This window comes from Staurois parvus, unplaced genomic scaffold, assembly GCF_062004578.1.
Source record: "Staurois parvus isolate SC_StPar_1 unplaced genomic scaffold, SC_StPar_1.0 ptg000286l, whole genome shotgun sequence".
Classification (NCBI taxonomy): Eukaryota; Metazoa; Chordata; class Amphibia; order Anura; family Ranidae; genus Staurois; species Staurois parvus.
Window position 1 is genome coordinate 585,001 of NW_028318082.1, and position 15,007 is coordinate 600,007.

A 15,007-nucleotide genomic window follows, 5' to 3' on the forward strand; every position below is an offset into this window, starting at 1 on the left:
TAAACCCATTGATTAAGCTTCCTTCCCATGACCTGTGAGGTAAAGCTCATTCATATGGCACTGACCAATTGGACTATATACTTTGCAAGTATTTACTTCAGAAATGTATAAATACTGTACACTCCACATGTTTTAATTTGGTCCCTGCTCATTACATGTTATGCAGCTGTGAATGCAAAATATGAGAACACATATTAATAATATATAATGTGTACTCTATGTATCACTTATCACTGTTTACACTGTTTTCCATACATGTCACCTAAACTACTCGCATGCTGCTAACCTTAAAGTGCATCTCTAGTGAAAACTTTTCTTTCTTTTAGTTTTTGACAGAGTATGGAAGGGTCAGAACCCTTGTCAGATTTTTATCATTTATAGACTTCCCCTATATATTTGTCCTAGTAAACATTGTCACTGGAACCAAAAGTGATGGGAATCCAAAATATGTTTGTCATTGGGGTTGATAAGAAATATTTAAATTCGGATATGTATTCCAATGGAAACTGGAGGAGGCTGACATCTATAGAAGGTACTTTTTGAGTTTGTAATACATTAAGTAGTTATTTGTAGTGTAATGTCAGTTCAGATACACAGATCCAATACAAGTAAGCTGTTTTACCTGCCTTAGGATTTGTATTCCTCTCCATCTAGTTCTGGGATTTACACAGCTCTGCCAACATAGTACAGCCATGTCTGCCAAGGCAGAACACCTAATTTTTCTCTGCCACAGTTCAGTAACACTTACAGACCTTTTTCCCTTCCCCAGCCTATGACTGGACAGTGAAAATAGAAGAAGCACCCCGATGAGCTCATCCATCTGTTACTCTCTCCTCTTATTAGCATGCTTCTTTCTAGCACATGAGCTCTGCAGCACACCTAGTGGCTCCTTCTGATGCCTCTCTTTTTCCTAGTCTAAGCTCAGCTGTACAGGGATTGCAAGAGGCTAATACTAGGTCAAAATGCATTAAAACCTACTTTTAATGTATTAATAATACAGAGCTACATCATTTTGTCATTTATATCTTCCTGGAGTCGAGTTTTAACTGCTTGAGTCTCAGCCTTACTATCCGTTGAAATTAAAAATGCCAGAATAGTACAGAAGCCCCCAAAAACCTTTTTTGGAAAGTAGACACCAAAAAGTAATATCTTTTTTTGCCCTAATTTTTGGGAAATGAAGAAACGTGCCGGTTCCGAAGGGGTTTAACATGGTGCATGAGAATGGTGCACTAGATGCAATAAATATACAGGTCATACACAGAGGAAGGAGGAGGTGAGGGGTATTGTATTAGTCACATAGAGGGGCATCATGGAGTTGAAGGGGTTATGTTCAGATGGACAGGATAAGGTAGGTGAGGGGGCTAATACACAGGTCACTAGAGACAGCATTGGAGATAGTATGTGTAGGAGAGGAGAAGGGCATGAAAGGCTTACAATAGGGCTAAAAAATGCCCTTGTCACTGCAACAATATGAATCTGCAGGTGCATTCATTCTTTCCCCAGTGATAGCTCTCCTTCCTCTATTGGATGGGGAAGGGGTAAGCACTGTAAACTGTATCATGAAATCACAACAATCACATGGTACCCAGCCAATTGGATCGGCTGGGTATGGAGTCTCTGTGTGCCAAGCTGTTTAATGACAGCTCAGAACACAGATCACCAGGTGGATCAGCAGTCCAATGGCTGTTTATCCAGTCTAGTTCATTAATGGTTAAATAAAGGGCTGCTGATCTGCTGTTGATAGATGTACCCAACAGAAATGGGGTTAAAACTTAAAAAAAAAAAAAAATTGGGGCATACAGCACCATACACATTAGGTATGTGTATTATTGTTTATCCCATTACCTGTGTCACCATGCTAACAATTACAGTGTCAGAAAACAGCTGCTCTCGGCAGTGTCTCTAGTGGCTGTGAACAGGATGCCTCACAGAGGATTTTGAGCAGAAGCTGCCATCTGCAGATAATGGGATACATACCATGAAATATACATGATACATATAGTGCTATATCCCCCCCCCCCCACATTTTTTTTTTTTTTAACTAAAGTTCAGTTTTAATTAATTGATCCATGTCTCCCTTGTTTGGGGAGATAGTGGAAGATGTTAAATTAAAGACCTAGGTGTTAAAGCAGAGCTCCAGTCTCTAGCTAAAACAAATACGTCTTCAGCTAAAAAACTGTAGCTGCTGACTTAAAAAAACAGCCACTCGTCTGTCCGGCGATCCAGCGGTGTTCTCACCTCAGCCGGGTTCACTGGCTGTCTTATATCCCTGGTGCAGGCATCTTAAGTGTGGGCACCTGGCTGTGACAGCTTGTGGTAGGAGAGCCTCCACTTCTGATTGCCTAGGTGATCTTAGCTCAAGTGGAAGCAGGTATCTGTCAAAATCGGGTACCCGCTCCCCAAAAAGGTGCCAATCCTTAACGGGGAGCAGGGGACGCGGCCTTAAAGCGGAGCTTCTCCTTTTGCATGGAGCTCCTCTAAGTTTAGTGAATAGCCTAATATTTTATTGGCAATAAAACAAAAGAGCTTGTTGCTGAAAATAACATGTATATCTAACATTTGTCTGTATATGACAAACTTAGTATGGTACATGAGATTGAACCAACAGTACTAATGTTGGGAAAACATTTATTTTTTCTAAAGTTAAAATCTGGGCACAAACACTTTCATTTAAATATATAACTTAATAGCCATAAAGGATAGAACTTCTCTTTTGTGTGTACCAAACACCATTGCAAACCAGATATAAACTTGTAAATGTATCAGTGACATCAACACTGTGCTCCATATAGACTGCAGAGAGTAGAGCTGTGGGAGGGACACAACAGGTTCATCCACCACAGGCTGCCAGCAGAACATTACAGGAAGCAGTGAAAACAAGACCGGTCACCTTGAACAAGTAGAGAGAGCAACAATGACTTGTTTATATTACAGGGAACTCCTGCACAGAGGCAACATTTCACACAAGATTACGAAGATTCAAATAAGAATACACATGCTTCTTGCATTTAAACAATATTTGCTTATCTGAATTGGCCCTGTCTAACAGTTTACGTTAAAAGCAGAGGGTTTTGTTTGCATACATTTGCAAATATATGCGTAAGCCGCAGCGCTCACACCAAGGGACCTTTATATACTGCAGTCCTAACTCTACATTTCCTGTGCCTCCATGGTAGGAGTCTAAATCATTGAGACCTCATTTCATTAAAAACCAGATAAATCAGCAGTTGAAGAACAAGAAGTTAAAATCTGACAGGGCACAGCTCCAGATCTGGGCTCACATTTTTTTTTTTTTTAATAAGTCTTTTGAAGTTTGAGCTCTGGTGTGCATATAATGGGGCTGCTTTTAGTAACCATTAATTGGTAGATGTCTTCTGGAAGAGGAGGAGTGAGAAAAATATTGGTTGTGGTCTAAAGCTTAAACTAATTGCTACTGTGACCAAAGTGCTGACAGCTCTACATAGCACTCGCCAGTGCCAAAACCAAGTCTCTCTCTGTATTGCAAGTACTTTATCCTGTACATTTCTGGAATGCCACATGGTTGATCCGCTCATGGTTTCTAAGCAGTAGGTAAAAGTAGAGGGATTACGAATGGGTTCCAATATCATGCACAAAATAGAATTTCCAAAAGATAGCCCTAGGTTTGAGGGTGCTATGCAGTGTTGGGTGGCAATGTGCATTCTATTCTTAGTAGCAGTTTAAAAGCCTTAAACTAGCAAGAGACTTTCTTAAAAGAATAAAATTCAGCTTGTAGTTTTCTGGTAGTCACCCTTGTTCATCTCCATCAGCAGTGAATTTGATTTGAAATCAGCCTGATCTGAAGTATTAGCTGGTGTGCAGAGGATAATAAAGAATCCATACAAAGTCAGATTACTGGTAAAATGCAGCACAATTTACTGTACAAAAAATAACTTGATCAATGTTTGAAACAACACATAAATAATGTTAGCAATGCTTGAAAAGGTTTTAGGTTTGTTATTTACAAGTTTTCAGTAGCTATATAGAAAGGGAAATTTCTATATATACTATGAAGATGCACTGTGTAGGCAGGTACAGATGGGCACTTTCATAGTATCAAAGGCCCTTTTGTGCTGGTCTGCACTTACCACACTCTGAAAGGTAGCCCTTTTACCAGCTGCCTTTTAGATGCTAACTGTTGCTGTTTTAATCCAAGGATACCATGCAACTTGGCAAACTGATGGACTGAAGAAGTAAGGACTGTATATCAGTTTAATTCAATATCTTCAGTGCCAGGAACCAGAAATCTTGATTTCCATGATGCAAAGCACTTCTAAATCATTGGTGATCTCAAAGTGTCAGAGATTATCTACAGTGTAGTGAGCACATGTCCAGAACGGATTAAAATTGGGGATTCCTCTGCTTTCCACAGTTGGCTGTCATGACATGGGAAGAGCAAAGCTAATATGTGTTTCAAAAGTACAGTTTTCCTTTAAAGTGACCCTGTCAGGAACATCAATTTGAGCTAAAAGAATACCAAAATCCCATTTGGTACTGGTCTGTACTCAGTGCAGCCTGAAAGATAGCACATCTACTAGCCACCTTTTTAGATGTTAAAGTGATGTTAAATGTAAAAAACCAAACATGTTATATTTACCTGCTCTGTGCAATAGCTTTGCACAGAGCAACCCTTCTTGGGTTTCCCGCCGGCACTCCGGGCTCCTCCTCTTCTCCAAGTGCCCCAATAGCAAGCTGCTTGCTCGTTCATGCATGCTCGCTCCCAGGCCACGCTCTGTGTGTCCATAAGACACACAAATTGGGGCTCGGCCCTACCCCCTGCTCCCTCACTTGCTGTGATTGATAGCCAATGGCTCCTGCTACTGTCTCCCAGCTAATAAGGAGGCAGAGACCAAGGAGTGCAGCTGCTCTTGTGCACATCGCTGCATCGTGATCAGGTTTGGGTAAGTATTAGTGGGGCTGTGGGGGGGAGCTGCATTCTGAAGGTTTTTTTACCTTCATGCATAGAATGCCTGAAGGTAAAAACTTTCAATCTTTAGAACCACTTTAACTGTAGCTCTGTTAATATATCTAAGGATAGCAAGCAACTTTGCAAATTTAACTTAGCTGGAGTGAGGAAAGAATTATTGCTGTCATGACATGGGAAGAGTTTAGCTGGATATATTTTTGAAGCTGTTGTATTCTCTTTTTAAAGCAACCCTGTCAGGAAAATCAATTCTGGCTAAAAAAAACCCTGTAAACACAAAAGAGGGTATGCTTATCATTCCTAGTGTCTATGCCACCAATATCTGCCCTGAAGAGGAACCTTCTGCTAACATTTGTCAAGAGACGATGCTTCCAGCAGTGTCCATCTCCTGTGTCCCTTATACTGCTCAGTGTTTCTTCCTTCCAAAATTCACATCACTACAGGACACATAAGTAACATGGCGGTCAGTAGGAACAACCACTACTGTACTGTAGGAGAATGAGGCTCCCAAAAAGTGTTTATCACTCAGCAGACTTCAGTGAAAATTCTTCTTTAACTGATCAGTATTCAGAAGCACAGACAATGGTAAGGATAAGTATTCCCTCTCTTCTTTTGCGTAGTATTCATGAGATATAGGTATGAGATCTGACTTGGTTTGCTATTGTTTATACCAGCCTTTCTCAACCTTTTTAACATGTAGGAACCCTTAAAATAACCAGGTCTTAGGGAACCCCTGCCAATAAATGCTATATCAACAACCTATGGTACCTTATTGTGGCGGTCATTGGGAGGAATGCCTCTTACTTTGCTGGTCAGTGGAAGGAATGCCCCCCATAAGAATAGCTAAAAGATCATTGGTGTTAGTGGTTACATTTCTTAGAGGTATAAATTCCTCAATACTTAAGGAATCCTGGACAACCTTTAGAGGAACCCTAGGGTTCCAAGGGAACCCTGGTTGAGAAAGGCTGGTTCATGCCATATAACATCTTTGATTTTAATTAATTAAAAAAAAAAAAGGAACAATTTTTATTTTTTAAAAATAACAAACGTTGTACTTGCCTGCTCTGTGCATTGGCTTTGCACAGAGCAGCCCTTATTCTCCTCTTCTCGGGTCCCCTTTCGGCACTCTGGGCTCCTCCCCCCTGCTTAGTTCCCCAATAGCAAGCCACTTGCAATGGAAGCACTCGAGCGTGCTTGTGTCCATAAGACAGAGCATGGCTCAGTCCCACTCCCTCCCGAGGTGCAGTGAGACTGTTGGGCGGCTATTCCCCCACCACAAGACAAGTCAAAATGCTTAGTTTCTGGTGTGGCCAGTTCACATTACTGCATTGCGATGGTGTGCGCTGAAAAAAAAAGTACTGCATGCAGTCCTTTTTTCCACATGGCACAGTCACCACACGCCAGCCGATAGAACATTATGAAATTTCAATAAAGTTGTTTTATATAAAAAAAAACAAAACAGTTTGATGCGCTGGGGTTGGCGCATCAGCACTTCCAGCACCACAACCCACACCCCAAAAATAAATTTGAATGTACGTATGATTGTAAAGTGTTTATCGCTCAGTGTGCTGACATATATGAACCTGTGATCTTTAGGTTTTGGGGTGAAAGGTCTGCTTTAAGACTTGCTGAACTGTACTTTTGCTAGTTATATTTGAACAAAAATCTGTCCCGTCAGGCTTTTTACTATGCTTGCTGAATAAAGGGCGCAATAAACTGGCTTAATAAACCTTGTGGGTGGGAGGAATGCTTCTGCTTTTACATGAACTGTGATGAGAGCAGGCAGAAGGAAATCAAGTTTAGCACTTTGCAGATTTCCATCTACACCTAATCTAAGCGGTACAATTCTGATGACTGCTCTTTTTAATTAAAAAAAATTATTGCTAAAAAGTTATAGAATTGTGTCCTCAAAACACATACAGTATATATCTATACATATTAATAGCTACACCCCTAAAATAGATTATTTTAGAATGAAATTTCAGTATACTGTGCTTATGTACTAGCATAGTGTACCGAGAAGTAAGCTGAATCCCACAAGGCTCAATAAAAAACAAACACTAGGATAAGGTTCTTTATTTTAAAAATAGATTACTACCAAGTTTGGCTTAGTTAACTGAGATTTGTTATTATTTTATGAGAAGTAACATTTATTAGTCTGCCACCTTGAAGCTACCGGTTTATGACTGGTTGCTGTAGGTTACTGTACACTGTTTTGGTTGGCTTTGTATATGTGTAAAGGGTTGAGATTGCTACATTGCATATGTGACTCATGTTGTGATGAGTTAGAGCAATGGTCTCCAAACTGTGGCCTGGGGGCCAGATGCAGCCCTTTGCTTGCTTCCATCCGGCCCTAGGGGCTCTATTTCATCCACGGATACCAACAATGTGACATAATCCTTCCCCCCCCCCCCCCGACACCAATGATGAGGCACAGTTCCTCCAAATAACATCAACGATGGGGCACAATTCCTCCCAATGACACCAATGTTGGGGCATTGTTTTTTCCATCTGATGTTGGGACCTTCTGCTCCCAATGGCCACAGTCCGGCCCTCCTAAAGTCTGAAGGACAGTAAACTGGCCCTTTGTTTAGAAAGTTCTCAGACCCCTGAGTTAGAACATTTTCAGGTTTAACTACTGTTTTGAGAGATTTTCTATCACTTTTTTGTCCTGCTGACACTGAGGTTTATTTACTAAAGCTGGTTCACTAAGAATCTTGTTCACTTCTGCAGAGAAACCAATCCGCTTCCAGGTTTTATTGCTAAAGCCTCACTGAACAAGCTGAGGTTAGAAGCTGATTGGCTACCATGCTCAGGTGCACGAGATTCTGAGTGAACCAGCTTTAGTAAATAAACCTCTGTATGTGCAACGGTGAAATAGATGTCACTGGGACCGGAGGTATAGGAATAGTACATTTTCACAATGGGGTTTATTTACTAAAGCTTATTCACTCAGAATCTCATGCAGTTGTGCATGGTAGCTAACCGGCTTTTACCCTCAGCTTGTTCAATTAAGCTTTAGCAATAAAACCTGAAAGCTGATTGGTTTCTATGCAGAAGTGCACGAGATTCTGAGTGAACCAGCTTTAGTAAATAAACCCCAATGGATAAACAGACCTCAGGAAACACCTTAAAGAGAATGCAACCCTTCTCCACTTTATACAAAGAAAATTTGAATGAAATTAGTCTGATAGCGGAACCCTAACCTGCGCCCAAATCTTCTACCTGGCTTCATCCATCACTCCTGTGCCTGGAGTTCAGTTGTCCCAGCACACAGGATCTGTTCTAGAATGTAAACTGAGCTGTCCTTGTGCAGCTCAGTGTACATTCTGAAAAAGACTGCAAGCAGACAGGTAGGTTTACTTTACTGAAGAGACATTGTATGCTTTTTCTGCAGTAAAGAGCCTGCCTGCTCGCAGTCTTTAAATCTGAGACTTCCACTTTAATATCCACCTCAATGTAGGTTTGATTAACCACTTTCCCTCCTGAGGATTTACCCCCCTTCCTGACTAGGCCATTTTTTGATTTACGGTGCTGCATTACTGTAACTGACAATTGCGCTGTCATGCAACACTGCGCCCAAATGAAATTTGTGTCCTTTTTTTCCCCCCACAAATAGAACTTTCTTTCGGTGGTATTTTGTCGTCTGTGCGGTCTTTTTTTTTGTGCTATAAAAAAAGACTGACAATTTTGAGAAAAAAAACAATATTTTTGACTTTTTGCTATTAAACATGTCCAGTAAAAAAATTATAAAAAAATTAAATTTAGTCATAAATTTAGACCAAAATGTATTCTATATGTCTTTGCTAAAAAACAAATTTAAAAATCCCAATACGTGTAAATGAATTGGTTTACATGAAAGTTATAGTGTTTACAAGTGGCGGGATATATACTGAGATTTTTTTTTTTTTAATAGTTATCAGTAATGGCAGCGATCAGCGGTTTATAGCGGGACTGCGGCGGGCGTTCTGACATCCCCAGTGACACCAATACAGTGATCAGTGCTAATAAAAAGCACTGACACTGTACTAATGGCACTGGGCAGGCAATGGTTAACATGTAGGGAGATCAAAGGGTTAACTCCGTGCCGTTTTACATGATGTGCTGTGTGTGCTTCATGCTCCATACAAAGCAGTGTACAGAAGCTGACACGGGAGAGAACTGCATTGTTTACAAACAGTTCCACCCCCCCCGTCGGAGATGCAATCACCAGGTGCCGGCAAGTAATCACTGGCCGGGACTCGGTAATGAATAGCAGCACGGGTAGGGAGCGAGTGCCCCCTACCCGGAACTACAAAAACACGTGTGTGTGTGTGTGTGATTTTGCGCAGCCATGCCGTCCTGTAGCAGTACATCTGCTATAGGGCGGTTGGGAAGCTGTTAATAAAGGAGAACACACAAGTCAGATAAAAATCCGTAAATTTACTTAACATCAAATTGTATGTTGTGGGTGTCTTTTTCTGATTGTGAACTTCTGCAAAGTCTGATTCAAATACCTCTATAGTACCTGAGAGCAATTTTCTCTAATCAAAAGAAATGGATGGGGAAGTGCACTGTGAAAATGACTGCTTTTTTTATACAGAATCCACAGAGCAAAATTTACCAAAATTTTTATGAATCAATATATTATTCCTTATAAATGGGCCTCAAAACAGCATTCTCGATTTGCCTTTTCCTTACTGATTCTTTTCATTTGTTTTTGCAGGGGTTCTTTTTTAAGAGCTTTAATTGATAAACATTCACATATCTGAAAGGTAACAGTCATTCAACCTAAATGAATGTTGGCAGTAACACAAAGTTGTGATAAGTGTTTTTTTTTTTCTGTACTTGTATCCATTTATTTATATCTGGGTGTATTTTTTTTTTTTTTTTTTTTAAGTGGTAATAAATTTTATTTATTTCACAAAATACCAATAACGTGTTCATTTACAGTCACTGATGACTCCATATTAAGCATTAAAACAAGAAAAACCTGTTTCTTCTGATTATTTGCTAAAATACTGTATATGCCAGGTTTTTTGCCAAGGTGGATATAATTGATTGTCCATAAACGGCAGTCATCCAGGTATGTTTATTTCGGTACCTGTGTGTCAGTCTATATTTGTCAGTGTCAATTGGTCTCTTAAGTCATTTCCATGTATATTAAGGGTTAACATATTCTCTGCATACATTTAAATATAAGTGGACTTGATCTGTTGTTTTGTCACTGAACTCCTTGGTGATGTTAAAAGAAAAACAAATAAACATTTTTTTTCCTTTTGTCTTCTTTTGAAAGCAGCCACAGCCTGAGTAGAAAATCCAGTCCCCTGCCAGCAAAGTTTGCTTCCTGCAGAGAGACCATTGTTTCCACCCTGAGAGCAAGGGTCCTTCTCTGTTGCAGGCTGGCAGGAGACAGGCTTTTCTACTCAGGCTGTGACTGCTTTCTAACGAAAATGACCTGTAATTCCTTGTACATATATTTTTTTTATGGGCCCTGAATGTATTTAGCTGATTTCAGTTGAGCTTTAACAAAATGCTCCATTGGAATCCACTGATTCTGGAGTGATTGCATTCCCCTAAAGTGAAGAAGGGAAGGAGTAGACAGTACTACAGTTGTGCTCAAAAGTTTGCATACCCTAGCAGAAAACATACATGTCTGGCATTGATATTGAAAATATGATTGATCTTGTCAAAAACTGTTTTATTTAAGGATAGTGATCATATGAAGCCATTTATTATCACATAATGGTTTGGCTCCTTTTTAAATCATAATAACAGAAATCACCTAAATGGCCATGATCAAAAGTTTACATACCCTGGAATGTTTAGCCTTGGTTTAGCTCAGCCAGATCCACTGATTGCCCTGACTCATCTCTTGTCCAGGGAGTGATCATTCTGGTTGTTCTAGAGGACAGGTTCAAAGGATTCTAGTCAAATCTGTTCATGGTGCCAAAATCCTATGGGGGTATTTGTCCCTATCCTGGGCCTAAAATCTTGAAACAAGTACCTTCACATTCCCAAGTTTTGTATGGGATGCGCAAGATCAGTTATTGCCACTCTGAGACAAGGGGAACACTAACATCAGTAGACATCTAATATGTTCATCTTATCGACGCAAGGCTTGGAGCATAAAATCCACCAAGTCTTCCAATGAAGGGGTACCCTCACTCTTAAGAGTTGGGTGGTGTTGATTTTTACAGTTTGCCTTTCTCTAGTTACCAGATGTTCCAGTCCTGTGAGTTCAATCGGTGATTTCAAAGTGGTACAAAAACTAATTCCAAACTTGACTCCCTCACTGTTTTCTTCTCTCAAATCAACCAAAATCTGCTCAAAGATGGTTAGATTGGCAGAGCAGGGGTATTTTTCCTATCCTGCACCTAAAACCCCAAAATAAGTACCTTTTCAAGTTCCTAAGTTTTTCATATCAAATCCACAAGGTAACGCTCTGTGGATATTGAAGGTGTCTGCATATACTTTTCTCACCTCACCAGCGCCTCCTGCGCTTCGCAGTAGGGGACCAACACTACCAATTTGTTGCACTGCCATTTGGCCTATCCTCTGCAGCCTACTGCTCTGAGTATTCACAAAGGTGCTTACACCAGCTGGCAGGGTACCTAGATGACTCCCTTCAACTATCTGCAGATGTCCATGGGAGTAATCAGATGCTTCAGGTCTTCAATTGGGTAATTCAATTTCTAAGGTCTGCTGTCCAATGTTTCCTTCACCTAGAATATTCAATCTCACCTAGAATACTCTGTTCTCATTCTGGACACAGTCCATGCCAAAGTCTTTCTTTCAGAAATGACATTTCTCTCTTAATATCTCATGTTCAAAGATACATCCCTCGGTATCATTCTCAATGAGGATTCTGGGCCTCATGAAAGCCTAATTCAAGGCCATACTCTTCAATATATTCAATTCAAGGCCTCTCTTACACAGCATCTTGTTGGCCTGGAACAAGCATGCTCCTTCTCACGATCACCCTTTGCACTTCTCCAGCCTAGCAATGAACTCCCTAGATTGGTTGATTTACGATTTGGCCTTGACCGCAGGGAAGTTTTCTACTACACCCATGGTGTAGTAGAAAAATGCCAGCCTCACAGGCTAGGAAGGAGTGTTCTAATCTCTCACAGTTCAGGGAACATGGTCACTCAAGGAATCAAAACTCTGAATCATTGGCCCCACTTTCTTCAGTCACCTAGCCAGAGTACAGTCAGACAACGCTACAAATGTGGCCTATGTCAACCACTAAGGGGGTACCAGGAGTCAGGCAGCCTTGATGGAAGTAAGTCTCATCTCATCGGAGGAGAAACTCTGTTCACATCCCAGCAGTGGACAGTTGAAAGGCAGATTACCTCAGCCTTCACAGCCTGCACCTAGGGGAATGGGACCTTCATTTCTTCTATGTCAGAAATGGGGAAATCCAGATGTAGACATCCTGCCCTCCAGGTACAACAAGCAGTTACCCCTGTTTGTAGACAGATGCAAGGATCCTCTAGCACTGGCATTTGATACTCTCATAATTCCTTGGACCCTGTTCTAGCTCATATATGCCTTTCATCTAATACAAACTCTGCCTTAACTGCTCTACAAAATAGATCAAGGGAAGAAAGCAGTGATTCTCATTGCACCAAAATGGCCCAGGAGAACCTGGAACAGAGACGTACTCAATCTTTTAAGAGATGATCCCTGGCCTTCTATCTTGGGGTCCCCTATCCATCCTGCTTTTCAGTCACCGGCTTTACTGGGTTCAAACCCTGGTCAGAATCAGGGGGTATCCCTGCCCTGATTCTTTCGTTCCCACATTGGTCAAAGCCAGAAAAGCCACTTCCAAAAAAATTGGACCTGGAAAGCCCTCTTTTTCCTTCTTCGTCAACTTCTTCACCTGTGTAAACACATATTGCTCTGTACCTCACATTTTGGCCTTCCTACTGGGCGTGACCAGAATTTGGACCTAGGTACTCCTAAGGGACAGGTTTTGGCTTTGTCCAATTTGTTCACAAACCCATGACTTCATTTTCCCTGGTAAAAACCTTTACTCAAGCTGTTTCTTGGATTAGACCTTCCTTACAGCACCCTGTGCTTCCATGATCTCTTAATTTGGTTCTCTCTGCCCTGCAGAAGCCACCCAGTTGAGCACAGAGAATTCGCTTGATATTTCCTAAATTATATTTCCTGCAAAGTGGCCTTCTTAGTGGCTATTGCGTCTGTCAGATGTGTCTCTGAACTGGTGTCCCTCTCTTAAATGGAGCCTATCTTGATCCTTCACAAAAAAATAGTCTTAACATTTTGTGAAAACTAATAATGACAGAACGCAAGAAAATTAAAAACATTTTTAAAAAGTAGTCTTTTTGCCCAAGACCTACCTTTCTGCCTAAGATACGATCTACCTTTTACCTTAAAGTAAGCATAGTCGTTGCCTGTTTGTGCTCTGCTCCTAATCACCCCAGTTAGATTGCTCTTAATTTGCCTGGACATTGCCAGAGCTAAAATCCACAGCTTCTATAAGAAAAATGGATTATTTTTTGTCTTGTCAGGGCCTTCCTGACTTGAAATTCACTATTGCTCCACTTTGCTGCAAGGCTGCTACCAAGTTTCTGCTGATGCAGATTTTGGCTGCAAAGCTTCTTGAACAACTTTCTAAGTTGGGTCCATTGATCTTTCTTATTGCTGGGCCTGTTAGCACAGTTCTGTTTGCCTTGCTTGTTGTCTATTATTCTTATTCATTGTTTGGGGATGTCCTAGATCTGTGAATATCCAGTCTGTGACATGTTTTGTATAAATAAGATAAGAGGAATTTTGACTTACCTGTAAATTCCGTATCTTAGAGTATAAGAAACAGGCCACCCTTACCTCTGTTCCTGTGTTAGAAAAAAACTGGGGTCTCATGGAATGGGGTAGGGTTACAGGGTTACACCCAGGGGGTGTGCCCATCAAAGCTTTGCCAATGTTAAGCATTTGAATGTAGCAACCTATAACCCAGGGTTCATGAATATTCAACCTGTGCCCTGTACTGTTTCCTAAGAAATTGTAGTTATTTATTTCCACTTTTTGCTAAATATTTTCATTATACCAGTGTATAGGTTCCCTCTAAACATCTGGAGAGAGAATGTCTTTTCTTTGTCAATGGTTGATAGGCAAAGTCTCACCATCCAGTATAGATAAGGGGATAGGGATCAATTTGACTTTTACAGTAGACATGTGCAATTCGTTTTGTTATGAATCTAAATTTGGATGATATTTTCATTATTCGGAAATTAGGATTTATCCAGATTTTCACATCACAATACATCACAAATTAAATGAATTACACAAATTAAAATTTGAAAATGACTTCAGAATCAAAATGGAAACCATACAGTAAGGTATAAAAACTCAATAAGATTTCTATTTAGGCTGCAGAACAGAATAGAATCAAATATATACAATATAATAGAGTAAAAGAACAGAATAGAAAATACTGACTAGAATAGAATGTAAAAAAAAAAGAAAATAGAAAAGAATAGAACAAAACAGAATAGAATGTAAAAGAATATAAAATAATAGAATAAAACAATAGAACAGACTAGAAAATAAAGGAATAGAAAATAAAGGAATATAAAAGAATAGAATAGTATAGAAAATAAAAAACTAGAATAAAAAGGAATAGATTAGAATAGAACAAAAGAGAATATTGCCATCTTCTGAAATTCAAATTCCGAATAGAATATAACTGTGTTCTGAAATGCGAATTTCGAAAAGAATAAAATAGAATATAGCCGTCTTCTGAAATTTGAATAAAATAGAATATAGGTGTCTTCCGAAATTTTCATTTCAAAAAGAATAGAAAGAATATAGCCATCTTATGAAATTTAAATTTAGAATAAAATAGAGTAGCATTGAAAGAATATAGCCATCTTATGAAATTCAAATAGAGTAAAATAAACTAGAAAGAATATAGCCATCTTCCTAAATTTGAATTTCAAATCAATTTGAAAATAACGAATATATGAAAAAAATTCTGAAAACACATCATCACTCTAACATAACGAATATGATAAAATAAAATTATTAATTTAAAGAACAAATACAAAACGAGTTTTTCCA